The sequence below is a fragment of the Lutra lutra genome, chromosome 10, assembly GCF_902655055.1.
Source record: "Lutra lutra chromosome 10, mLutLut1.2, whole genome shotgun sequence".
Lineage (NCBI taxonomy): Eukaryota > Metazoa > Chordata > Mammalia > Carnivora > Mustelidae > Lutra > Lutra lutra.
In genome coordinates this window covers 48,586,080-48,612,692 of record NC_062287.1, presented here as the reverse complement: position 1 = coordinate 48,612,692, position 26,613 = coordinate 48,586,080, and the positions used below count along the sequence as shown (strand labels likewise).

Here is a 26,613-nt window from a genome sequence, read left to right as displayed (position 1 = left end):
TTCTGTAATAACAAATTTAAGTACTGACGAGGATACGGAGAAACTGATCTCTGAAACACTGCTGATGAAATGCAAAGCTTAACAGCCACTCTGGAAAACAGTTTAGTTGTTTTTTATAAAGTCATATATGCTCTTACCACACTCTTGGGTGCTTACTCCAGAGCAGAAGTTGGCAAGATTTTTCTGTAAAGCACCAGATACTAAATATTTTCAAATCTGTGAGCTAAATATCAACTCTATCACATACTCATCATTTTTCAAACCTTTAAAAATGTAAATTTTTAAAAATTTTAAAAATGTAAAAATCATTTTTACATTCGTGTGAACATAAGTTTTCATTTAAAGTGGGTAAATATCCGGAAGTAAACTGGTAAATCAAATGGTAAATATATATTTATTCAAGAAAATGTTGAATTGATACCCAAGTGGTCTCATTTTTACACTCCTATTAGTGTATGAAGGTTCTAGCTTCTCCTACCCCCTCCAATACTTGGCATTGTCATTCTTTTTTGTTATAGATACTCAAGTGAGTATGGATTTTACCAAAAAAAAAAAAAAAAAAAAAAAAAAAGGCTGAGGCACAGATTTATCCTGCAGGTCATAGTTTGTTGACCCCTGCCCTACAGGAAAACAAACAAATAAACAAACAGAACACCTTATATTCACATAAAACTCTGTATACAAATATTCATGCCAGCTTTATTTATAGTAGTCAAAAACTGAAACCAACTCAAATGTTCTGCAATGTTTTTAAAGTAAGCTGTGATACATCCATACAATGGACTCAGCAATAAAAGAAAAACACAAGGGCGCCTGGGTGGCTCAGTCATTAAGTGTCTGCCTTCAGTTGAGGTTATGATCCCAGGGTCCTGGGATCAAGCCTTGCATCAGGCTCCCTCCTCAACGGGAACCCTTCTTCTCTCACTCCCACTCCCCCTGCTTATATTCCCTCTCTTGCTGTCTCTCTCTATCTCTGTCAAATAAGTAAATAAAATCTTAAAAAAAAAAAAGTTTTATTAAAAAAAAAAAGGAAAAACATAGAAACCCGGATACATACAACAACTCCGATGAATGTCAAGAACACTATGCTGAGTGAAAAAAGCCAGTTCAAAAGTTTGTATACTAAACAGATATATTTAACTAACATTTTTGAAAAGGCAAAATTATGGTGATAGATCGACGTTTTCTAGGGTTTAGGGTTGTGTGAGAGTATAACAGAGTAGCACTATGGCATTTCTTTGGGATGATGGGATTGTGCTGTATTCTGAATGTGGTAATGGTTACACTAATCTCTAATTGTATAAATTTTACAGAACTGCATTCCCCCCAAAAAGTGCGTATAAATCTAGTGAAATTCAGTAAGATGTGCAATTTAGTTAAAATTATTGTATCAGTGTCAACATCCTGGCTTTGATCATTATGTTATTGTTACATGAAGTGTTATATTTGAAGAAACTAGGAATGGGGTACAGGGAATCTCTGTACTGTTTTTCAAATTCTATGTGAACCTAAAATTATTTCAGAATTAGAAGCCTTTTTTTTTTTAACTTCAAATTCAATTAGCCAAAGTATAATCAAAAAACGTAAAAAAAAAAAAAAAAAAGTAGAAGCCGGGTGCCTGGGTGGCTCAGTTGGTTAAGCCACTGCCTTTGGCTCAGGTCATGATCCCAGAGTCCTGGAATTGAGTCCCACATCGGGCTCCTTGCTCAGCAGGGAGCCTGCTTCTCCCTCTCCCTCTGCTGCTCACCCTGTTTGTGCTCTATCTGTCCCTTTCTCCCAAATAAACAAATAAAATCTTTAAAAAGAAAAAGTAGAAGCCATTTAAAAGTGAAAAATAATGAGAATCCATTATATACTCACTAGAATATTTATAATAAAATGGCAATACTAAGAACTACAGAGAGTTAGGAGAAACTAGAACTCTCATATATTACATATATTGCTCATGGGAATGTAAAATGAAACTTCTTTGGAATTAATTTGGCATTTTCATAAATAAACACACATTTGTCATGTTGCTTACTAATTCCACTTCTAGATATTTATCCAAGTTAAATGAAAACATATTTACAAAAGGAATATGCAAAAATGTGTGTGAATATACATAGCAGCCAAAACCTAAAAACAATACAAATATAAAACAATTGATAAATGGATAAATATGACATGTCATTACATAATGGAATACAAATCAGCAATATAAAGAAACAAACTACAGGGGTGCCAGTGTGGTTTAGTTGGTTAAGTGTCCAACTCTTGATTTCAGCTCAGGTCATGATCTTGGGGTCATGGGATAGACCCCCACAGTGGGGTCTGCACTCATTGCAAGGTCTGCTTTCCCTCTCCCTCTGCTTCTCCTCCTGTCTCAAACAAACAAACAAACAAATAAATAAATAAAATCTTTAAAAAATGACAAATTCATGAAATGATGTAATGAATAGAATATTGCTGTGCACAGTAAAAGAAACTGGACACACAGGTTATATAATTTCCTTCAAATAAAATTTCTAGGAAAGAAAAATCTGTAGGTCAGAAAGCATAGAAGTGTTTAGCTGGGACGGGAGAATTACCTACAAAGAGAAATGAGGAAAATTTTCTAATGATGGAAGTACTCCAAAACTAGATTGTGGAGATGGTTGTATATATAAATAAATTTACTAAAACTCATCAAACTGCACACTTTCAATGAGCACTTTATAGTATGCAATTATACATTAATAAAGCTGTTTTTATTCTTTTTTTAATTTTTTTTTAAATTTATTTGACAGACAGAGATCACAAGTAGGCAGAGAGGCAGGCAGAGAGGAAGGAAAGCAGTCTCCCTGCTGAGCAGAAAGCCCGATGCAGGGCTCGATCCCAGGACCCCAGGATCATGACCTGAGCCGAAAGCAAAGGCTTTAACCCACTGAGCTACCCAGGTGCCCCAATAAAGCTGTTTTTAATAAGCAAAAAAAAAATGTTAATACAATTTATCATTTCCACAAATTTAAAGAAGATTTAAAGAAGAAAGATTATGTCAACAGATACAGAGAAAAATGTAATAATATTCTGTAGTATCTATAATTGTAAAAGTTAATTTTAATGAGCTAGGAATATCCTTGTTAGTGTCTATAAGCTACTATGAAGGTCTTAGGCAAATATATATGAGTAAGACATACAGTTTTCAATATCTGGTATTAAACTTTTGAGACTCTTTTGTGTTTTTGTGAAGGTCAGTAGTTCATTCATCTTTATACTATGTAGTATACTATATTTATACTATGTAGTATTCTATTTATTCTATATATGGGTAGATCACATTTAGTTTATCCATTCCCTATTTGATGGACATTAAGATTACTATCCAGTTTGAAGATATTACAAATAAAGTATACAGATATGAGTAAGACAGCAGAACTGTCTATTAATTTACAAACACAGTTTGTTCATTTATTTAAAGGATTTTATCCATTTATTTGTCTGAGACAGAATATAAGCAAAGAGAACAGCAGGCAGAAGGAGAAACACCCACTGTGTACAGACCCCAGTGCAGGACTCGATCCCAGGACTCTGGGATCATGACCTGAGCCAAACACAGACACTTAGCAGCTGAGTCACCCAGCCACCACTAAACCCAGTTTATAAATTAAACCCAAGTAGTATCTATCTTGTCACCTTTTCGTCAGTTTCCTTTCCTTTCCCTGGTTTCAATCTTTCTGTATTAGTCCATAACCTTGGTTGCAAATTACACAAATCCAACTTCAATTAAATTAGGCCAAAATAAACAAATAAAAAATGTGTGTGTGTGTGTGTATGAATGTACACACACACATATATAGTATATATAATAGTGTGTGTATATGCATAGTGCTTTACTTTCAATATGTCAATATGTGAATTTTATATGTTATATATTTGATTCTATGAACCAACTAGGTCCTCTGATGTCTACCTTTTTGTTATTAATTACTAGCAGTAAGTTTTGATAGCAAGCTCAGAGGAACTAAAATGAAAAACATCAGTGCAAAATGTAGAGCATTTTAACTATTTTTATTCCTGTTTTTCATAAAACAAGACTAAGAATAGAGATGGGTATTAAATAATTTACTGAGGTCACCTGCTGTATTTCCAAGTTCACCCAAGTAGAAACAATAACTAGTATTAGGTCCAAGATGGCCTAGCTCCAACAACTTTATTCTTTTGAATGGGACCAAACAAATCCTGCAAGTACCCAACTATAATCAATGTTTGTTTTAACCCATCCATTTAGATGATCTATCTGTACTAACACTAAACATAAAAAGATAAATTCAATCAACATGACTTTCATGAACTTTGCTGTTTTTTGGGACATTATATACCTCTTTGGAAGGACTAGGCAATCAAACAACATTTCTACTGCCCAGGAGTCGGCCTAAATGTCAGAATTTAAATTTACAAAGAGGAAAGGGTCTAATTTGTAATTTCTTTATCTCAGATATCATGATGCATCAATACACCCATAACTGCTTTCACATTGAATTTCGTAACAGAAAGCATCTGGGCTCACTCCCTTGGTGACCAATGAGCACAATTTCTGATTCTGGGACAAATTATCCTCTTTAAGAACGACAGCAACTGTCTCCATGATCTATAAACATGTCTTCCCCTTTAGCCTGGGAGAATAGTCATGCCACAGAAAAGCAGGGACAAAGGCAATATGGGAGGTATGGCTCTTGTGGAAAACCAACTGTTCCCCATTTATCTTTTTAGTGCCCAATGAGCCTTTATTCACCATACAGCTGTTCTTTCCCACCCTTTTGATTAGTCACAATTGTCTGCTGTATACATACCTGATTATTAGATACACTTGTCTATATGTGAGAAGTTCTTTTTTTCCACACTATTTCCCCATAACCTCAAGGGCAAACCCTTTCCAGAGACTAAGTGTATGACAAAACACATTGGTAACTGCATTGAGAGTCAAGAAGAAAAATCTCTAGACCTGGATCTTCTAGTAGTATTCTAGGACTGTAAGCTTAAAATAAGAGGGGTTATCTGGATGATCTTATCACTCTTAAGTCCCCTGAGTGTCTATTTTGTTCCTCTTAATTTTAACACTGATCGAAGAAAAGACAATAATAAGCTATAATTATTCAGAAACAATCCCGTTATATTTAATCAAAAATTGTTAAGAGAATTTTGCCATGTAAGTGTCTCTGAAATATGACACTGTGGCTTGGAACTCCATGAGAAATTCAGAACAATTCTTCAAATTACCTGTGAGAGCTATGACACTATGTTCTATAATCTTCCCATAAATATTGAGCTTTTTCAGGCCAGTGCTCTTTCTCTATGTTTTTACTAAATTAACAAATCATTGAATATTAATTAAATCACTGCTACTTTTCTAGCACCAAGATGGTTATTTTGGTGGATACAGAATAATTGGTAATCATTTCCTGCCCTCTTCCAAAACTAGCCCATGAAAAACTGAGCTCCTATTAATAAGTAACACTGAAAATTCCCCCTCCCTCAAATCCTTCCATAAACTCTATGATTCTAGTTAAATGAAATGAATAAGCATAAGATTAATGTCTTTTCTAACCTTTGTATCCAACAAACCACTGAGGTATTCAAAATATATTTCAAAAGTCAAAACTTAATCTGAAAGTTCATAGAGAGTAGGAACTAGAGATCTGACCTTCAAGAGAAAATTTTATATTCAGCTTATGGAGGTAAGTTCACATAAAATAAAATTCTTATTAAAATCAGTACATTTTTGTGTATGATTTCAGGAATTTGGACAAATGCATATAATAATGTAATTACCACCATGATGAGGATAAAAAACATTTCCACCACCCCAAAAATTTCCTTATGACACATTACAATCTATGTCCCCCTCTACCACCCACCCCTTGAAATCACTGATCCTCCTTCTTTTTCCATAGTTTTGACACTACAGTTTTCAATATCTGGTATTAAACTTCTGAGACACTTTTGTGTTTTCGTGAAGTTCAGTAGTTCATTCATCTTTATTGCTATGTAGTATTCTATTCATGGGTAGATAACATTTAGTTTATCCATTCCCTATTTGATGGACATTAAGGTTACTATCCAGTTTGAAGATATTACAAATAAAGCTGCCATGAATAATTTGATGCAAGTCTTTATGTTCAGATATGTTTTCATTTATCTTCAGTGAATAACCAGAAGTAGAATTCCTGAGTCCTATTGAAAGTATAAGTTCAACTTTATAGGATACTGCCAAACTGTTTTTCAAAGTGGTCATATACTTTTGTATGTGATATCCTCCAAAGCCAGAAATTAAATTTGGTACACTGAATTTACTAAGCAAAAGCATTCTTCACTACCATACAATTTCTTGGCACAGTTTCAAAGGAAAATTTGACTTGGTGTAATATTCACATTCTGGGATCATTTAAAGCCTAAGTCTTAAGTAAGATATGCTTTTTTCAGTGTAGATTTAAATTTCTATTTTCATAGTAGATTTACATTTAATTATCTTAACATTCTAAAGAGCAATTGAAAATTATTAAATATTAAATCAATATTCATTTATAAGGAATTTCATTTATTAAAAGTTCCCCAAAACAAATGACATTGGGTTACTTCCTAAAAACTCTTCTTAGAATTATTTTGTAATTGCTTATTTTGAGTTTATATTTTAAATTTATTTAATATTTATTAATGTCTTACTTTAAAAGATATAGTAATTAAAACTTTGGCTTCCTTCCACCACCTATATTTCAATTCCTACTTTTTACTAATTACATAACTACTTTACATTGCCAAGGTTTATAACATTATAAAAATTCAATGGTCAGAAAATGAAAATCTTACACAAGAGATGAAGACATTTGGCCTCAGCCTCCTTTATAGCAATACGCGGTGCCCAAAGAAAATGGAAAATAATCTACCAATATCTCAGTGGCTTAGTTATACAAATGGAAAGTCATAAATCAGACACTCTACTTCAGGTGATCTCTATGAGCCAGGCTTAAAATAATCTGACAAAATTTTAAATCAATGATTAACTTTGGCAGATCAAAAGATGAATGATGATGCCATGATGTATGAAGTAGAAGTAGAATCCATGGAAATAGAGATCAAACAGCAATGAAGAATTATGGCTAGAGGACCAAGTTTAAGATAATTAAAATTGCTTTACTGGTGCTCACATAGCTAGCATCTTACATATATTCTCTTAAATTTTTACCATGGTTCTCTTTATGTAATAGTTAGTTGTATTTTTTGTGTGTCTGTTTCATATTCTTACACTAAATTTATAGAAAGTTCACACTATACTAGACACTATTGGGTATGGGTAATACCAATAAGAAAAGGCAATGGGAAAATTCAGAACCTCATGGTGATGAGAGAATACATAGAATATGTCTTTCATACGAGACCCTTGAAAATTGTTAACTTCTTCCTCTTTAACCAAAACACAGTATTACTTATAAAACTCTAGAGAATAGAGCATATATCCAGAAGTTGTTCAAGAGGCCTATAGTTGATACAGAAATTCAAGACCCTAAGTAAGAATAGCCAAAAGAATCTTGAAAAAAGGAGGGGGGGAGAATTCCAACTTTCCAATTCCAAAACTTGCTACAAATATATAGTAATTAAAACAGTGTGATACTGTCATAGAATATCACTATCATAATATATCACTGTAATGGAAAATAGCTCAGAAATGAACCATTACATTCATGGTCAAATAACTTTTGACTAAGAGAATACAATGTGGGAAGAATATTCTTTCAACAAATGATTCTAGGACAATTGAGTACCTACATGCAGATGGATAAGCTGGACCCCTACCTCATACCATACACAAAAATAACTCAAAATAAATAATCGGCCTAAATAAAAAAGCCAAACCATAAAACTCTTAGAATAAATTATAAGAGTAGATCTTTGTGATTTTAGGCCACTAGAAGTGTGACCAACATAGTTATGATACGTATTAAGCTCAGCTTAGTATTTAATTTTTGCATTCAGATTCCAGAGCCTTTGACAACTATCTTAGTCTACTTCATGCTAAAGAAAACCATAAAATCTCAAAGGCATAATACTGTTGAAGATGAATGCCAATTAAGTTTGACTGTAAATAAAGTTAAATTTCTCTAAATATCCTATTGATTTCTGAAAAAGTAAGATAAGTTCCAGGCATTAAATGGCTACAAATATGTAATATGCATTATATATTAAAAATATCATATAACTATGTGTGATTTATACTATTTTTCTTACTTTAAGGAAGACACAACTTAAAGTCAAAGAGAATGGATGCTTTACAGATTACCTAAGTTCTTTGACCCTAACCATAACCCAGACCTAGTTGACTCAACTACTAAGTTGGAATTTGAAAGGTCTGTCTGATGTCAAAACGTTCTCTTTTCCTATTGATCAGAAAACACATTTATGCCTATATCTTCTGACATTAATATCTGAAGGTATTTTTCTCAAAGAAAATATTTCCTCACTCACTGATCTTTATTATTATGTTAAAATAGACTGAGAATAACATGTACCAGGATACTTGGAATTCTGAGCTGCCATCATTGACTATGATCCCTCCTCCTCCTCCTCTTCCCCCTTTTCCTTCTCCTCCTCCTCCTTCTTCTTCTCCTTCTTCTTCTTTAAAAGAGGTTGAAAAAGAACTAGTATAATGTAACACCATGGAGGTCAAAGAGAGAAATAAAAAGTATAAATATACTAAAATCAGCTTGAAGGAGAATAAACAGGAATGAGGGCTATCAGAAGACAAATGAATCTGATCATAAGACCACTAGGATATTAAAAGAGAGAAGTTAATGAGTCAATGAGAAAGGAATGAGAAAAGTCCACTGAAGAGTAAAGATTTAGAGGTAAGTGCTGTAAACTATGCTGAAAACAAAAAGAATGCCTACTAAACATATTTTTTTTCCCCTTTTGAAATCTCTGAAAGTCTACACTGTAAGAATAAGGACAAATCAGAAATAGAGGTCAGAGCTCATGATGCCTAAAATTCAATCAAACCATATCAATCCCAGACTGGATGAGATCAATCCACCCCTAATCTAACTGCCAGTCAGAACAAAATTAAATCCTCTCTTGAGGAATGTAATATCCACTATCTCTTTATTTTTAATATAAATATCCAGCATTAGTTAATATTGTCAGAAGGTATAGATACAAGGTCAACTGGAAGAAATTCAAGGGGAAAAAAACAAATGATAGAAATATGTTCATAGGTAAATTAATATATTAGAGTTATAGCTATGGTCTTAAACACAGATGTATTTAATATATTCAGGAAAAATACACAGTGAAATAGAGACATTGACCATTGGAATGTTTTTCAATCAAAGGGAAATTATAGAAATAAAAAATATATTTACTAAAATTAAAACCTCAAGAAATGAATTTAATAACATGTTGAACATAGCAAATAAGCAATAAAGTATAAAAGAAAACAAAGTTTGAAAACACAGAAAAGAACAAAATAGAGAGGATTTAAGGAAAGTATTAAAAATATGATATGTATATCATATATATGGTATATACATAAAAACACAAATATATATAATATGAATCACAAAAAAGGACAGAGTAAAGAATACTACGAGGCAAAAACAATAGTAAAAATGGTACCATACAAAAATTTTCAAAAGTGATTTATAACATAAAGATTTAGAATTTGAAAAGGAGTATGATATTTAATACATAATCAATACATAATTACATAACAAATAAAACCTACATCTTATCATAACATGACAGGACTGATGAAAACCAAAGGTAGAGAGAAAAATCTAAAAAACAGCAAGAGTAGGCTTCAAGGGAAAACAGCAGAGTAGGAAGACCCTAAACTCACCTCAACACATGGATACAACTAGAAAACACTAATATCAGTGCTAATAATCCAGAAAATGACACAGACTCGCACATCTAAATGTAAAGAAGAAGCCATATCAAAGAGTGTAGTACGGGCAGATAGATAGTGGGTAGGTAAGACCCATGGGTCTGTCCACCAGGCAGAGGAAGCTGCAGGTGCAAATTGAGGTTAGAAACAGACTATCACACCAGGGCACCTGCATGGGGAAGACAAACTCCCATAGGATTTGGCTTTGAAAATAAGAGGAGGAGGATTTTGTGAGTTCTTACAACCAATGTGACTTAATGTCTGGAGCTTTAAAAGTCAGCAGTCTCAGCTCTTACCCTAAGTCCAGAGGGTAATAGGAAGCTGAGTTCCTGTCCTTAAAGACATAGCCCAAAAAAGAGGCAGTACAGATATAGCATAGAAGCAGTGGTGTGAAAAACACCTGGGGCATACAGGAAAGATAATTAGTTACTAATCACAGAGTTCCCTGAAGAAATTCTCCAGGAACAAAGAGGCTGTCAGACACCATTTCCCTCCCCAATTCCCTAGCATAACCACAGAGCCACCTATGGGAACCAGTACTATGCCAGCACTCACTACTAACCTGCTCACTTCATGCCCCACACCTACTAGCTGGGCTTGCCTCCTTCCCAGCCATACAACTACCCTACTCCAGAAGACCTACACAAACCTAGTCAACACCAGGACTACCCACATCCCATGCGGGACACATGTACCTTCTTAAAACTGCAATCCTAAACTGCTTGCATGTGCTCAGTGGAGCAGTCCGAATGTCCCACTCTCCACAGAAGCTGCATGTCCCATGTGGGAAAGCAAAAGTGCACACAGCTTGTGGCACTGTGCCCCTGCCCACAGACATTTCACAAAGTGGTTCCAGCTGCCCTAGTCTCTGCAATGGCTGCATGTACTCTGTTGAAAATGTCCAGTGCCACCTTTTTAAAAGTGCATGCCCTACCAACTATTTTTGAGAGTAAGAGACATAATGAATTTTTCTATCACAGAGAAACAGAGACAGAGTTAGGTGAAAGGAGGAGACAGAGGAATATGTCCCAAATGAAAGAACAGGACAACACTGCAGCAAGAAACCTAAGTGAAATGGAGATAAATGATATGCCTGATGGAGAATTCAAAGTAATGATCATAAAGATTCACTGGACTTGAGAGAAGAGTAGAAAATATTAGTAGCACACTTAACACAGAGATGAAAAAGAACAAATCCAAGATCAAGAACATAATAATTGAAATTTAAAATACACTTGAAGGAACAAATAGCAGCCTAGAGGAACCAGAGGAATGAATTGATGACCTGGAAGACAGAGTAATGGAAAGTAATCAATCTGAGCAGGTTAGAGAAAAAAAGTATGCCAAATGAAAGGAGACTTAGGGAATTTAGTGACTCTATCAAGTGTAATATCATTCACATTATTGAGATGCCAGAAGAAGAGACATAAATGGAGGCAGAAAATTTATTTGCAGAGGTAATAGCTGAACACTTACCTAACCTGGCAAAAGAAACAGATATCCATATTCAAGAGGCATAAAGATCTCCCAATGAAATCAACCCAAGGAGGTTCACACCAAGATACATAGTAATTAATATGGCAAAAAGTACTGATAAGGGGCATCTGGGTGGCTCAGTCAGTTAAGCAGCCAACCCTTGATTTGGGCTCTGGCCGTAATCTCAGCATACTAGGCTAGAGCCCTGCATTGGGCTCTGCACTCAGCAGAGAGTGTCATTGAGATTTTCTCTCTCCCCCTATCCTTCATCCCACCCACAATCACACACTCTCTCTCTCACTCTCTTTCTAAAATAAATAAATAAATATTAAAAAAAAAACTAGTGATAAAGACAAATTTTTTTTAAAACAGCAAGAGAAAAGAAGACAGTTATATACAAGGAAAACAACATAAGGCTATTAGCAAATTTTTCAGCAGAACTTCGCACCCCAAAGGGGTGACATGATATATTCAAAATGCATAAAGGGAAAAATCTGCAGCCAAGAATACTCTATCTGGCAAGACTATCATTCAGAAGAGAGGGAAACAAAAAGAGATTCTCAGAAAACAGAAATTAAAGTTCACCACTAAACCAGACCTATAAAAAATATTAAAGGAGATTCTTTCTGTGGAATAGAAAGCACATAACTCAGAGTATGAAGAGTAGGAAACACAAAAGCAGTAAAAAATAAGCATATCTGTAAAAATCAACCAAAGTATTTACAAAGTAAAATGATGTAAAATCTCATACTATGTGAGTGTGCATATATATATATATATATATATACACACACACAATGTTGGGGGGAGAGGAGTAAAGAATCGGTTCAAACTTAAGTGACCATCAACTTCATATAGACTGCAACATGCAGAAGTTGTTGTATACAAACTTAATAGTAACCGTGAACCAAAAAAAACAGTAATAGATATGTAAAAAATAGAGACCAATCCAAGTATTTCACTAAAGAAAGCCAATAAATCATGAGAGAGCAGGAGAAGTAAGATCAGAGAAAATCACAAAAACAAGTAAGAAAATAGCAATAACCACATATCTATCAATAATTATTTTAAATGGACTAAACAGTCCAATTAAAAGACATTGGGTGACAGAGTATATTAAAAAAAAAAACAAAAACAAAAACAAGAACCATCTATATAAAACATTATAATGTTTATAAGACATTCATTTCAGACCTAAAGTTACCTGCAGACTGAAAGTGAGGGATGCAGATAAATTTATCATGCAAATGATAAATATGGATATCAAAATAAAGTCAAGGGAGCAATATTTACATTAGAGAAAATAAACTTTAGAAAAAGACTGTAACAAGAGACAAAGAAGGACACTATACAATAAGAAAGTATATAATCCCAAAAAAAAAGATATAACAATTGTAAATATTTATGCACCCAATATGGGAGCACCCAAAACCATAAAATAGTTAATAACAAACAGAGAAACTAATCAATAATAATACAATAATAGTAGGGGACTTTGACAAGCCAAGTACATCAATGGACCTATCAACTAAGTAGAAAATCAATATGGACTAGATGGATTAAGAGATATAATCAGAACGTTCTATCCTAAAACAGCAGAATACAAACTTGATAAAGCTTTAGCCAAATTCATCAAAACAGAGAGGGAGAAAGAGAGGACTCAAACAATATCACAAATGAAAGACAAACAACCAACACTACAGAAAGACAAACAATTATAAGAGAATATTATGATTACATGCCAATGAATTGGATAACCTAAAACAAATGGATAAATTCCTAAAAACATATAGCCTACCAAAATTGAAAAATAAATAGAAAATTTGATGTAGTGTTCAATTCCTTAGTTGTGTATAACAACCAGTGCTCGTAACAACACATGTCCTCCTTAATACCCATCACCTGGTTACCCCATCATCATCAAAAACTAATGATGTGCTATATGCTGGCTAACTTACATAATTTTTAAAAAGGGAAAGAAAATTTGAACAGACTGATTACTAGCAATAAAACAGAATCAATAATAATAATAATAAAAATAAAATCTTGCCAAAAAACAAAAATCCAGGACAAGATGCCTTCACAGGTGAATTCTACCAAACATTTCAAGAACAGTTAATGTCCATCCTTCCCAAACTATTCCAAAAACTAAAAGATAAAGTAAAACTTCTGAAGTCATAGTGAGACCAGGATTACTTTGGTATAAAACCTAGGTAAAGACACAACAAAAAAAAGAACTACAGACCAATATCTCTGATGAATATAGATGCAAGTATCTCAACAAATTATTAGAAAACAGAATCGAGCAATACATTTTAAAAAATCATTTATCAGAATCAAGTGAGATTTATTCCCAGGATGCAAAAGTGGTTCAATATTCACAAATCAACATGACACACCACATCAAGAGAAAAGATAAAAATCATGATCATTTCAATAGATAATGAAAAAGCATGTGACAAAGCACAACATCCATTCATGATAAAAGCCCTTAACAAAGTAATTTTAGAGGGAACATACTTCAACATCATAAAGGCTATATATGAAAAACCCACACCTAACATCATACTTAATGGGGAAAAACTGAGAGCTTCCCCCCTAAGGTCAGGAATAAGGTCAAGGAATAAGGTCAAGGATATCTACTCTCACTACTTTATTCAACATAGCAATGGAAGTCCTAGCCACAGTAATTAGACAACATAAAGGCATCCATGGGATGCCTGGGTGGCTTAGTTGGGTAAGCCTCTACTCTTGATTTCAACTCAGTTCATGATCTCAGGATCATGAGATGGAGCCCCATGTCAGGCTACAAGCTGAGCCTAGAGTCTGCTTAAGATTCTCTCTCTCCCACTCCCTCTGCCTTCCCCCATACTGTCCCCATGTGCACATGCTCACTCTCTCAAAAACAAAACAAAAACAAACAAACAAACAAAAGATAAAAGGCATCCAAATTGGTAAGAAAGAAGTAAAACTCTCACTATTTACAGATGACACAATACTATATATAGGAAACTATAAAGATGCCACCAAAAAACTACTACAACTGATAAATAAATTCAGTAAAGTCACAGGATACAAAATCAATATACAGGAATCTATTGCTTTTCTATACACTAAAATGAAGCAGTTGATGATTTCACTCATATGAAGATATAAGATCAACAGGGAGACTGACAGACTTTTTTGAAGAAAAATGCAGAAAACCAGAAGACAATGGAGTACCTTGTATCAAATGCTAGAAGGAAATTCAAAAGCTTGCAGACTACATTTGATACTGAGGTATAATATTTCTCATTAAAAAACTCAAAACCTGCTGCTAGCAAACCCACACTAAAAGAATCCATTTCACTAATGAACTAATTTCACTAAAGGAAAATTATTCAAACAGAAAGAAAGTTATTTCACATAGAAGCCTGTTAAGGTTGAAAATAATCAAGATAAGAAAAGAATATCTGTAAATCTATATAAATAAATATTGACTGTTCAAAACAATAATACTAATGTTTTGTAAGACTAAAATATATGACAATAATATACAGAAGGTGAGGGAAATGTAAATTAAATTCCATAAGAACTTTGTATTATCTAGAAAATAGAAAGTTCTAACTTAAAACAGGTTTAACAATTCAAATATGAACGTAGAATCTGCAAAAAAAAAAAAAAGGCAAGAAAAATGATTAAAGAAAGAGGAGACAAGAGGAAGCAAGATGGCAGAGTAGGAAACTGAAATAACATTAGGTTCCAGGAGTTCAGTTATCAAACCATTCTGAATACCTACAAACTCAACAGGAGATAGAAGAGAAGAAGAGCAGCAATTCTAGGAACAGAAAATTGACCACTTTCCAGAAGGTAGGAGATGTGGAGAAGTGAATCCTAAGTGACAGAAAGATAAACCACATGGGGAGGGTCTGGCTCCCTGCAAGTGGTAGAGCAGCAGAGAACAAAAATAGAAATTTTGGAAGTCTTCTCCACAAGGGACATCGGTCCAGAGTTAAGTGGGGGTGGAGCCCTTGTGAGGACAGTGTGGTCTCAGGATCCATGGGGTCAGAGAAAGACTGGGGGTGTCTGAGCTGAGCAGAGCTGCCAGGTATCAGTGTGGGGAAGTCAGCTACAGAGATGAGCCAAAGTGGGGGACCTCAGCTTGGGGTTCCTTAAACCATGATCCAAGGCACAGTCAGACCATTGATTTTGAGCATGGGCCCCACAAGTGGCAGATCTGGAGAGACACTTTCCTTCTTCCTCTGGGAGGAGTGGCATGGGAGTGTGTGGCAGGAATCTGTTATGTTTGGAGACTAAACGGGGCTGTGCACAGAGACAGAAGTGCTCAGTCACAGGCCGGGTGAGCACAGAGTGCGGCCGGAGACCAGGGAGACCAGAGGGATTGAATGGTTTTCCCTGAAGGTGCACGGAGGAGTGGGGCCCTGAGCTCTCAGCTCCAATAGGCCAGAGCCCAGGAGGGTGCCATTTTCATTCCCGTCCTCCAAACCTCTATGGAAAACGTTCAGGGAACAAAAGCTACCAAGAGCAAACCTGAGCAGATTACTTAGCCTGGCTTTTGCAAGGGTAGTGCAAAATTCCATCTTGGGCAAAGACATTTGAGAATCACTTCAACAGGCCCCTCCCCCAGAAGATTGGCAAGAACAACCAGCCAAGACCAAGTTCACTGATCAATGAGAATTGCAGAACTACAGAGCCAGGGGAAACCAATGCATAGAATTCATGACTTTTTCCCCATGATCCTTTAGTCCTGCAAAGCTAAATTTTAATTTAATTTTTTTCTTATTCTGATTTTTTTTACTTTTCCTCTTTCCTCTTTTACCATTTTTTAACTATTTTATCTTATCAATACCTTTTTAAAAAAATCTTTTTAAATTTTCATCCTCATATACATATTTTATCCTTCATTGTATTTAACCTTATTTTTTGGATACATATAGGGTTTTTAAAAGTTCTTTGGATATAATTTCTTCTAATAGATCAAAATATACCCTAAATCTAGCTACAGCTTGATCAAATTCTTTCCTTTTCTTTCTTTTTCTGAACAACTTATCAATTCCTTTTTTAGAATCTTCTTAAATTTTCATCTTTACAGTCATATTCCATTCCTTTATTGTGTTTACTTCATTTTGTGTATATATATATATATATATATATATATATATATGTTTTTCTTCCTTCAAAATTTTGGGAGTTAGTTTCTTCCAAGAGACCAGAATACACCCAAAATCAAGTGGGTGGATCTGTTCTCTTCACCAATCTAATCTAATTATATATATATATATATATATATATATATATATATATACACATATATGTGTGTATATATATATATTTCCCCCCTCCCTTTCTTTTGCCCCTGGTTTCATGTCTCTTCTGATTAGGTTAGCATATATTTTTCTGGGGTCTTTGCCACCCTTTTAGTATTTTACTCTCTACTCATATATTCTTATCTGGATAAAATGACAAGGTGGAAAAACTCACCACAAAAAAAAGGGGGGGGGGCAGTACTGATGGCTAGGGACCTAATCAATAGGGACATTGGTAATATGTAAGAACTAGAGTTCAGAATGATGATTATCAAGGTGCTAGCTGGGCTCAAAAAAGGCATGGAAGGTATTAGAGAATCCATTCTGGAAAAATAAAAAAAATCCCTTTCTGGAGAAATAAAAAAACTAAAATCTAACCAAGTGGAGGCTCTTACTCCAAGGATAAATGGCAAAGAAGAGAGAATGAGTGATATAGAAGACCAAATGATGGAGAATAAAGAAGCTAAGGAAAAGAGAGACAAACAACTATTGGACCACAATGGGAGCATTTGAGAGATAAGTGATACCATAAGAAGAAACAATATTAGAATAATTGGGATCCCAGAAGAAGAAAGAGAGAGGGGGCAGAAGGTATATTGGAGCAAATTATAATAGAGAATTGTCCTAATATGATAAATGGAGCAAGCATCAAAATCCAGGTGGTACAGAGAAGCCCCTTCAAAATCAATAAAAATAGGTCCACACCCATCATCTAATAGTAAAACTTTAAACCTCATTCACAAGAGAAAATCCTGAAAGCAGCATGGGACAAGAGGTCTGTAACATACAATGGTAGAAATATTAAATTGACAGCAGACTTATCCACAGAGACCTGCCAGACCAGAAAGGATTGTCATGATTTATTCAGAGCACTAAACAAGAAAAATATGTAGCCAAGAATACTATATCCAACTAGGCTTTTATTAAAAATAGAAGGAGAGATAAAAAGTTTCCAGGAGACCAAAAACCAAATGAGGACTACAGAAAATATTGAAAGGGGTCTTCTAAGCAAAGAGAGAGCCTGAAATTAACATAGACCAGAAAGGAACAGAGATAATATACAGTAACAGTCACCTTACAGGCAATAAAATGGCACCAAATTCATATCTTTCAGTAGTTACCCTGAATGAAAATGGGCTAAATGCTCCAATCAAAAGACACAGGATATCAGAATGAATAAAAAAACAATACCCATTGATACACTGCCTAAAAGAAACATTTTGGATCCAAAGACACCTCCGGATTTAAAGTGAGGGGGTGGAAAACCATTTACCATGCTAATGAACATCAAAAGAAAGCTGCGTGGCAATCTTTGTATCAGATAAATTAGATTTTAAGCCAAAGACTATAATAAGAGATGAGGAAGGACACTATATTATATTCAAAGGGTCTGTCCAACAAGAAGATCTAACAATCTTAACTACCTATGCCCATAACATGGGAGCAGACAATTATATAAAGCAATTGATAACAAAATCAAAGAAAAACATCAACAGCAATACAATAATAGTAGGGGACTTTAACACCCCACATACTGAAATGGAGAGATCATGTAAGCAAAAGATCAACAAGGAAATAAAGGTTTCAAATGACACACTGGACCAGATGGACATCACAGATATATTCAGAACATTCCACCCCAAAGCAACAAATACACATTCTTCTTTAGTGCACATGGGACATTCCCCAGAATAGATCACATCCTGAGTCACAAATCAGGTCTCAACCAGTACCAAAGATTGGGATCATTCCCTGAATATTTTTGGACTACAATGCTCTGAAGCTATAAATCAATCACAAGAGGAAAGTTGGAAAGAAGTCAAATACACAGAAGATAAAGGGCATCTTACTAAAGAATGAATGGGTCAACCAGGAAACTAAAGAAGAATTGAAAAAGTTCATGGAAACAAATGAAAATTAAAACACAATGGTTCAAAATCTGTGGGGCAAAGCAAAGGCAATCCTGAGAGAAAAGTATATAGCAATACAAGCCTTTCTCAAGAAACAAGAAAGGTATAAGAAATAAAAAAAAAAAAAAAAGAAAAAAAAAAACAAGAAAGGTCTCAAGTATACAACCTAACCCTATACCTAAAGGAGCTGGAGAAAGAACAGCAAAGGAAGCCTAAACCCAGCAGGAAAAGAGAAATAATAACGATCAGTCCAGAAATCAATGAAATAGAAATCTATACAGCAGTAGAACAAATCAATGAAACTAGGAGCTGGTTCTTTGAAAGAATTAATAAGATTGATAAAAAAAGAGAAAGGATCCAAATTAATAAAATCATGAGTGAAGGAGGAGAGATCACAACCAACACCAAAGTAATACAAACAATTATAAGAACACATTATGAGCAACTATACACCAGCAAATTTGACAATCTGGAAGAAATGGATGCATTCCTGGAGACATATAAAGTACCAAAAACTGAACCAGAAAGAAATAGAAAACCTGAACAGACCCATAACCAGGAAGGAGATTGAAGCAGTCATCAAAAATCTCCCAACAAACAAGAGCCCAGGGCCAGATGGCTTCCCAGATAATTCTACCAAACATTTAAAGAAGAATTAATACCTCTTCTCCTGAAACTCTTCCAAAAATTAGAAATGGAAGGAAAACTTCCTTCATTTTATGAGCCCAGTATTACCTTGACCCCAAAACCAGACAAAGACCCCATGAAAAAGGAAAATTACAGACCAATACCCTTGATTAACATGGATGCAAAAATTCTCACCAAAGTACTAGTCAATAGGATCCAACAGTACATTAAAGGGATTATTCACCATGACCAAGTGGGATTTATTCCCAGGCTGCAAGATTGGTTCAACATCTGCAAATCAATCAGTGTGATACAATCCATTAATAAAAGAAAGAACAAGAACCATATGATACTCTCAATAGATGCTGAAAAAGCAACTGACAAAGTACAGCATCCTTTCTTGATCAAAACTCTCCAAAGTGTAGGGATAGAGGATACATACATCAATACCATCAAAGCCATCTATGAAAAACACACAGCGAATATCATTCTCAATGGGGAAAAACTGAGAGCTTCTCTCCTAAGGTCAGGAACAGGTGTCCACTTATCACCACTGCTTTTCAATATATTGCTGAAGTCCTAGCCTCGGAAGTCATACAACCAAAAGAAATAAAAGGCACCCGAATCAGCAAAGAAGAAGTCACATTTTCACTCTTTGTAGATGATATGATACTTTATGTGAAAACCCAAAAGAGTCCATGCCAATACTGCTAGAATTGATACAGGGATTCAGTAAAATGTCAGAATATAAAATCAATGCACAGAAATCAGTTGCATTTCTAAACGCCAACAGCAAGACAGAAGAAAGAGAAATTAAGGAGTCAATCCCACTTATAATTGCACCCAAAACCATGAGATACATAGAAATAAACCTAACCTAAGAGACATAGAACCTGTACTTGGAAAATTATCAAATACTCATGAAAGAAATTGAGGAAGACACCAAGAAATGGAAAAATATTCCATGCTCATGGATTGGAAGAACAAATATTATGAAAATATCTATTATACCTAAAGCAATCTACACATTTAATGCAATCCCTATCAAAATACCACCAATTTTTTTTTCAGAGAAATGAAACAAATAATCTTAAAATTTATATGGAACCAGAAAAGACCCCAAATAGCTAAAGGAATGTAGAAAACAAAACAAAACAAAACAAAACAAAAAACAAAGTTAGAAGCATCAGAATTCTAGACTTCATACTCTATTACAAAGCTGTAATAATCAAGATAGTATGGTACTGGCACAAAAGCAGACACATAGATCAATAGAACAGAATAGAGAGCTCATAATGGTCCCTCAGCTCTATGGTCAACTAATCTTCAACAAAGCAGGAAAGAATGTCCAAAGGAAAAAGAAGTCTCTTCAACAAATGTTGTTAGGAAAATTGGATAGCCACATGCTGAAAAATGAAACTGGACCATTTCCTTATACTGCCCACAAAAATAGATTCAGAATAGATGAAATACCTAATGTGAGACAGGAATCCATCAAAATCCTTGAGAACAAAGCTAGAAACCTCTTCGACCTCAGCCACAGCAACTTCTTCCTAGAAACATCCCCAAAGCCAAGGGAAGCAAGGACAAAAATGAACTATTGGGACTTCACTAAAATCAAAAGCTTTTGCCCAACAAAAGAAACAGTCAACAAAACCAAAAGACAGCTGACAGAATGGGAGAAGATATTTGCAAGTGACGTATCAGATAAAGGGCTAGTACCCAAAATCTATAACAAATTTACCGAACTCAACACCCAAAGAACAAATAATCCAATCAAGAGATGGTCAGAAGACATGAATAGACATTTATGCAAAGAAGACATCCAAATGGCCAACAGACATATGAAAAAGTGCTCAACATCATTTGGCATCAGGGAAATACAAATCAAAACCACAATGAGATACCACCTCACACCAGTCAGAATGGCTAAAATTAACAAGTCAGGAAATGACAGATGCTGGCAAGGATGTGAAGAAAGGGGAACCCTCCTACACTGTTGGTGGAAATCCAAGCTGGTGCAGCCACTCTGGAAAACAGTGTGGACATTCCTCAAAAAGTTGAAAATAGAGCTACCCTATGACCCAGCAATCACACTACTGGGTATTTACCCTAAAGATACAAATGTAGTGATCCAAATGGGCACATGCACCCAAATATTTATAGCAGCAATGTCCACAATAGCCAAACTATGGAAAGAACTTTGATGTCCATCAACACATGAATGGATAAAGTAGATGTGGTATATATATACAATGGAATACTTGCAGCCATCAAAAGAAATGAAATATTGCCATTTGCAATGGTGTGGGTGGTACTAGAGGCTATTATTCCAAGCAAAATAAGTCAATCAGAGAAAGACAATTATCATATGATCTCTCTGACCCCTTGAGAAGCAGGGTGAGGGGTTGTGGGGGTTAGGGTGGGAAAAAAATGAAACAAGATGGGATCAGGAGGGAGACAAACCATAAGAGACTGTTAATCTCAGAAAACAAACTGAGGGTTGCTGGGGGGAGGGGGGTAGAGAGAGGGTGGTTGGGTTATGGACATTGGGGAGGGTATGTGCTATGGTGAGTGCTATGAAATGTGTAAGCCTGATGATTCACAGACCTCTACCCCTAAGGCAAATAATACATTATATGTTATAAAAATAGTTTTAAAAATGTAAAATAAACATTAAAAAAAGAAAGAAGAGACAAATTATGTAGTAAGATGTTAGATTTAAACCAATATAAATCAATAATCAAAATATATAAATGAATTACACAATTAAATTTAAATAATAAAAGTTAATCGATTAGATCAAACTACATCTTATATATCTGATAAGATTAAACTACAAACTGTAAATTTCTTTCAAAAATAGCACCTTAGGGGCACCTGGGTGTCTTCAGCTCAGGTCATGATCTCAGGGTCCTGGGATTGAGCCCCTCATTGGGCTCTCTGCTCAGCAGGGAGCCTGCTTCCCTCTCCCCCTGCCTGCCTCTCTGCCTACTTGTGACCTCTGTCGGTCAAATAAATAAATAAAATATTTTTAAAAATAGCACTTTAAATATAGGGAAAGAAAAATATTAAAAATAAAAGAAAAAGACATACTTTTTCAAATACTATTCTTTAAAAAATCTGCTTTGCAATTCCAATTTCTTCAGGTAGGTATTGATATCACTGACTTTCAGACTTTCTCTAATGTGTATCTAAAGCTTTATATTTCCTCTAAGCACAGCTTTAACTGCATTCCACAAATTTGATAGCTTTATCACTCAGTTCAAAATACTGTCTTGCTTTTGTTGGGATTTCTTCTTTTCATGGTATATGGCTTAATTTCCAAACACTAGGATTTTCTTATTATTGTATTGGCATTTATTTCTACCTTAATTCTATTGGGATCAGAGAAATATTGCTATGTACTTTCAATATTTTAATTACTGTTGATATTTGCTTTTGTCCTACCATATGGTTGATTCTGGTAACTATAGCGGCAGCACTTGAAAATATATGTAGTCTGAAGTTGCCAGAGGGCAATAATCCATATATCCATATTTGGAAAAATATATTAATCATGTTGTTCAAACACATATTTTCTGTTAATCTATCGATTCTACCTTTATTCTCAATTCTACCTTTAAATATATTCATAATAGGAATGTATATATACCAAATAGAACAGAAATGCACATGCATACTTGCATACACACATGTCCGTATGCACACACATAGATAAATATCAACAAATATGTATACATATATATACATATATATGTATATGTATTGGGGGGTATATATATGTAAATGTGTGTGTATGCATGTATTTGTGTGTGTATGTATATATACATATACATACATATATATCTATGTTCACTACAACATTATTTATAATAGCAAAAGAGTGACTACAACCCAAATGTGCAAAAAGAGTAAAGTGTTTCTTCTTATAAAGATTTATTTATTCATTTCAAAGACAGGAGTGTGCACAAATGAGGAAGAGGGAGAGGGAGAAGCAGGTTCCCGGATGAGCAGGGATCCTGATGTGGGGCTCCACAAGGGGTTTGATCCCATTACCCTGAGATCATGACCTGAGCTCAAGAGAGATGGTTAACCAACTGAACCACTCAGGAACCTCAAGAGTAAAATGTTTAAATCAATGAATACAGATAAAAATTTATGCTATACCTAAGGACATGGATGAATCTCACAACTATAAAATGTGTAGGGGCACCTGGGTGGCTCAGTGGGTTAAGCCTCTTGCTTTCGGCTCATGTCACGATCTCAGAGTCCTGGGATCAAGTTCCGCATCAGACTCTCTGCTTGGCAGGGAGCCTGCTTCCTCCTCTCTCTCTCTCTCTGCCTGCCTCTCTGCCTTCTTGTGATCTCTGTCAAATAAATAAATAAAATCTTAAAAAAAAATGTGTAAGCATCACACACAAATGCCTACATACTGTGACTGAATTTATGTAAAATTCAAAAAGAAGCAAAACTATCCTCAGGTGATAGAAGTCAAAATACTGTTTGCATTTGCGGTGGAGGCACAGTGATCTTCTGGTGTTTTGGCAACATTTTTTACCTTGATCAGGGTGAAAGTGATCAAGCTATACACTTAGGATTTGTGCACTGTAATATGTGTATATTACACATCAGTTTAAAGAAAGTTTATTTTTAATTTTTGAAAAGATGAATTGGAGAAGGCTGAAAATAGAGGTGACCCAGGAAATTGGCATGGCTGAGGAGAAAGTCAATAATACAAATACTGCTAACAAGGTAAAATATTTTCTTTTAAATATTTGGGCCCTGTCTGATCCTTAAATATATCCTTTAACATAAGTATGAGAAGTGCTACTGGCAATGGTACTGTGGGCAGAACACAGGATTTATGTGCAGACCTGGGACCTGCCCCATCACTACCAACATGGGTGTGAGCAAGTTTCCTCATCTGTTATGTGACTGTCTCTGAGTCTCTACTCTTTGAAAGATACACAGAGGCAAAGGCGCAGGCAGAGACAGAGATATTATGCTCAGAATGATATCTGGACTATACTAGTCATTTAAAATTTAATTTCCACCCTTCCTCAATGAGTAGGAGTCAATGAGGCAACGAGACATGGAAGGATTGATTACCTTATGATGTTGCTATTGAGTAAGTTGTAGAGCCAGAATCAGAACTCAGAACTCCACAGGTAATATTACACCATTATCCTACTCAGGTTTTTTCACTTCTATGAGCAGTCATTGGCCAAAACTAACCAACTTCCCTACATGGAAATGTCAACTCAGAAGTTTAGACCTCAAACCCTGTCTTTCCTTCAAAACAAACACTGTTTAGCCTGATTACAAATTATCTTCTGAGCATTTACAGATAAAGATGTTTTACTTTGAAACTACAGATAGTTGGGTGCCTGGGTGGCTCAGTCAGTTAGGCATCTGACTCCTGATTTTGGCTCAAGTCATGATCTTGGGTCCTGGGATTGAGGTCTGCATAGGGCTCTGCACTCAGCAGGGAGTCTGCCTGTGGATTTCTCTCCCTCTCCCATTGTCCTTCCCCCATCCTCTCAAATAAATAAATAAACCTATTTTAAAAAAGAAACTACAGGGGTGCCTGGGTGGCTCAGTTGGTGGAGCATCTGCTCTGCGGGAAGCTTGCTTCTCCCTCCCTCTCCCACTCCTCCTGCTTGTGTTCGCTCTCTCACTATCTCTCTCCCTCTGTCAAATAACTAAATAAAATCTTCTTTTTAAAAGAAACTATAGATAAGAAACTGAATTTTTGCCTTTCTCATAATTCTGAGTATCAGCTGTACTTTCATACATTCATCTCCTTTGAAAAGCAACTTCTGAAAGAATATCGTCCAAGTTACCATGTATCATTGAAGCACTATATGACTTGCGATAGCAAGTAAATTCTCTGACTGCATTTAGATAGAAAACGATAGCTTTACAGAAGTTGAAATCCAATACTAAGGCCTGATGAATCAAGGGAGATGGTTAAGGAACTTTGATCCAATTTTGTACCCTTTAATCATTTCTCACTAAACTTCCTCCAGTATGGGTTTCTTCTTGGACAATGGAGACATAATCTGCATTTGTTCATTGTTAACCAATCAACGCTTGTAGGAAGTTCCATATTGCACAACACATAGTAATAATTCTTTGCAGAGGCAGCTGGCCCACCATTAGTTCATGCGTGCAGAAATATTCAGAGTATTATCACTATTACATGGATACTCCAAGAGTGAAAGAACTCCCTTTTCTATTCCAGTTTTGCTTGTCTCCAAATTAAGGGACTGTTTATAAGATATTTAGGTTGATACAGTTCATGTTTTAGGATTACTTAATCAACAAATATGGTGGTCAAGGTAGGGGCAAGAATAGAGGACTGTATGAATAATCTTGGTGGGAGTTAATGTGTAGCTGAAAAAAAGTAGTACAGAGAAAATGAAAAATGTGAAGACAGTGTTTGCCCATTGAAGAAATTTGAATTCTTTGGAACCACTATGATGAGCTGAATACTGTATTATGCAGATACCAAGAAGAATGTCATCTGATAGATGAGGAAACTTGAGATTAGTCAAATGTGTTTCCCAGTACCACATAGCTTGCTTGTATTAAGAGGTAGGATCTCTGATTCTATATCTTATACTTTTTATCTACACATTCTCAGGGATCCTCATACCACTTATACCCACTTACACCCATCCTACACACAGTACAGAAACACAAATACTGATACTAATGATCCTTAGAAGTTCTACTGTCACTGGCTAAAACATTAACACTCAAAAAGAGAAGTAAAACCTGTGATTTACCTCAGGTCCTCTACCTGCTAGTAGTGGCAACTTATTTAACATCTCTAAGCCTTAGTTTAATCAACTAGGAAAGATAAAATTATAATAACCCTTACAGGTTTATTCCAAGGGTTAAGATCACAAATACATACAAATTACCTGGTTCCATAGCTCATGCAAAGTTCTGATCTGCCATGGCATATTGAAAATGCTTTATAAGTATATTGTAAAGTAGTGTCTCCAATGAAAAAGAACTTGCTCATTGGTAAGAATGAGGTCTACTCTAGAAGTCCATGTCCCATGCTTAACAAAATAGGCAATGTGTTGCTTCCTCATGCAGGGGAGGTCGCCATGTGTCTGCAGAGAAACTAGTAAACAAATCCTGTCTACCTGCTAGGTCCTCCTCTAGAACTCAGATGGTCCCCAGTATTGCCCAGACAGCAATAGACACACTAAACGGAAGCAGAGACGCACTAGAGATGGAAGCGTATTATCTGGAAAGGCACCTTGCAGCATCATTTAGCAAGCAAATGACAAAACTCATATTTGAACCAATATGATTTTCTTTAAAGGCCTGTGCTCTTTATATTCCATGGTAGGCCAGGATGACCTTCTGCCTCTTTTTC

The 26,613-nt window shown here is 35.2% G+C and overlaps 1 long non-coding RNA gene across 1 annotated transcript in view; it reads right to left on the bottom strand.

The window, feature by feature from the left end:
- Positions 1 to 1,771: 1,771 nt before the first annotated feature.
- The window catches only part of LOC125080137 (uncharacterized), a 184,572-nt gene continuing 159,730 nt past the window's right edge, over positions 1,772 to 26,613 (bottom strand). The window contains exon 4 of the long non-coding RNA XR_007121217.1: positions 1,772 to 2,357. This is a non-coding gene — a long non-coding RNA (uncharacterized LOC125080137). The remainder of the gene's footprint in view (positions 2,358 to 26,613) is intronic.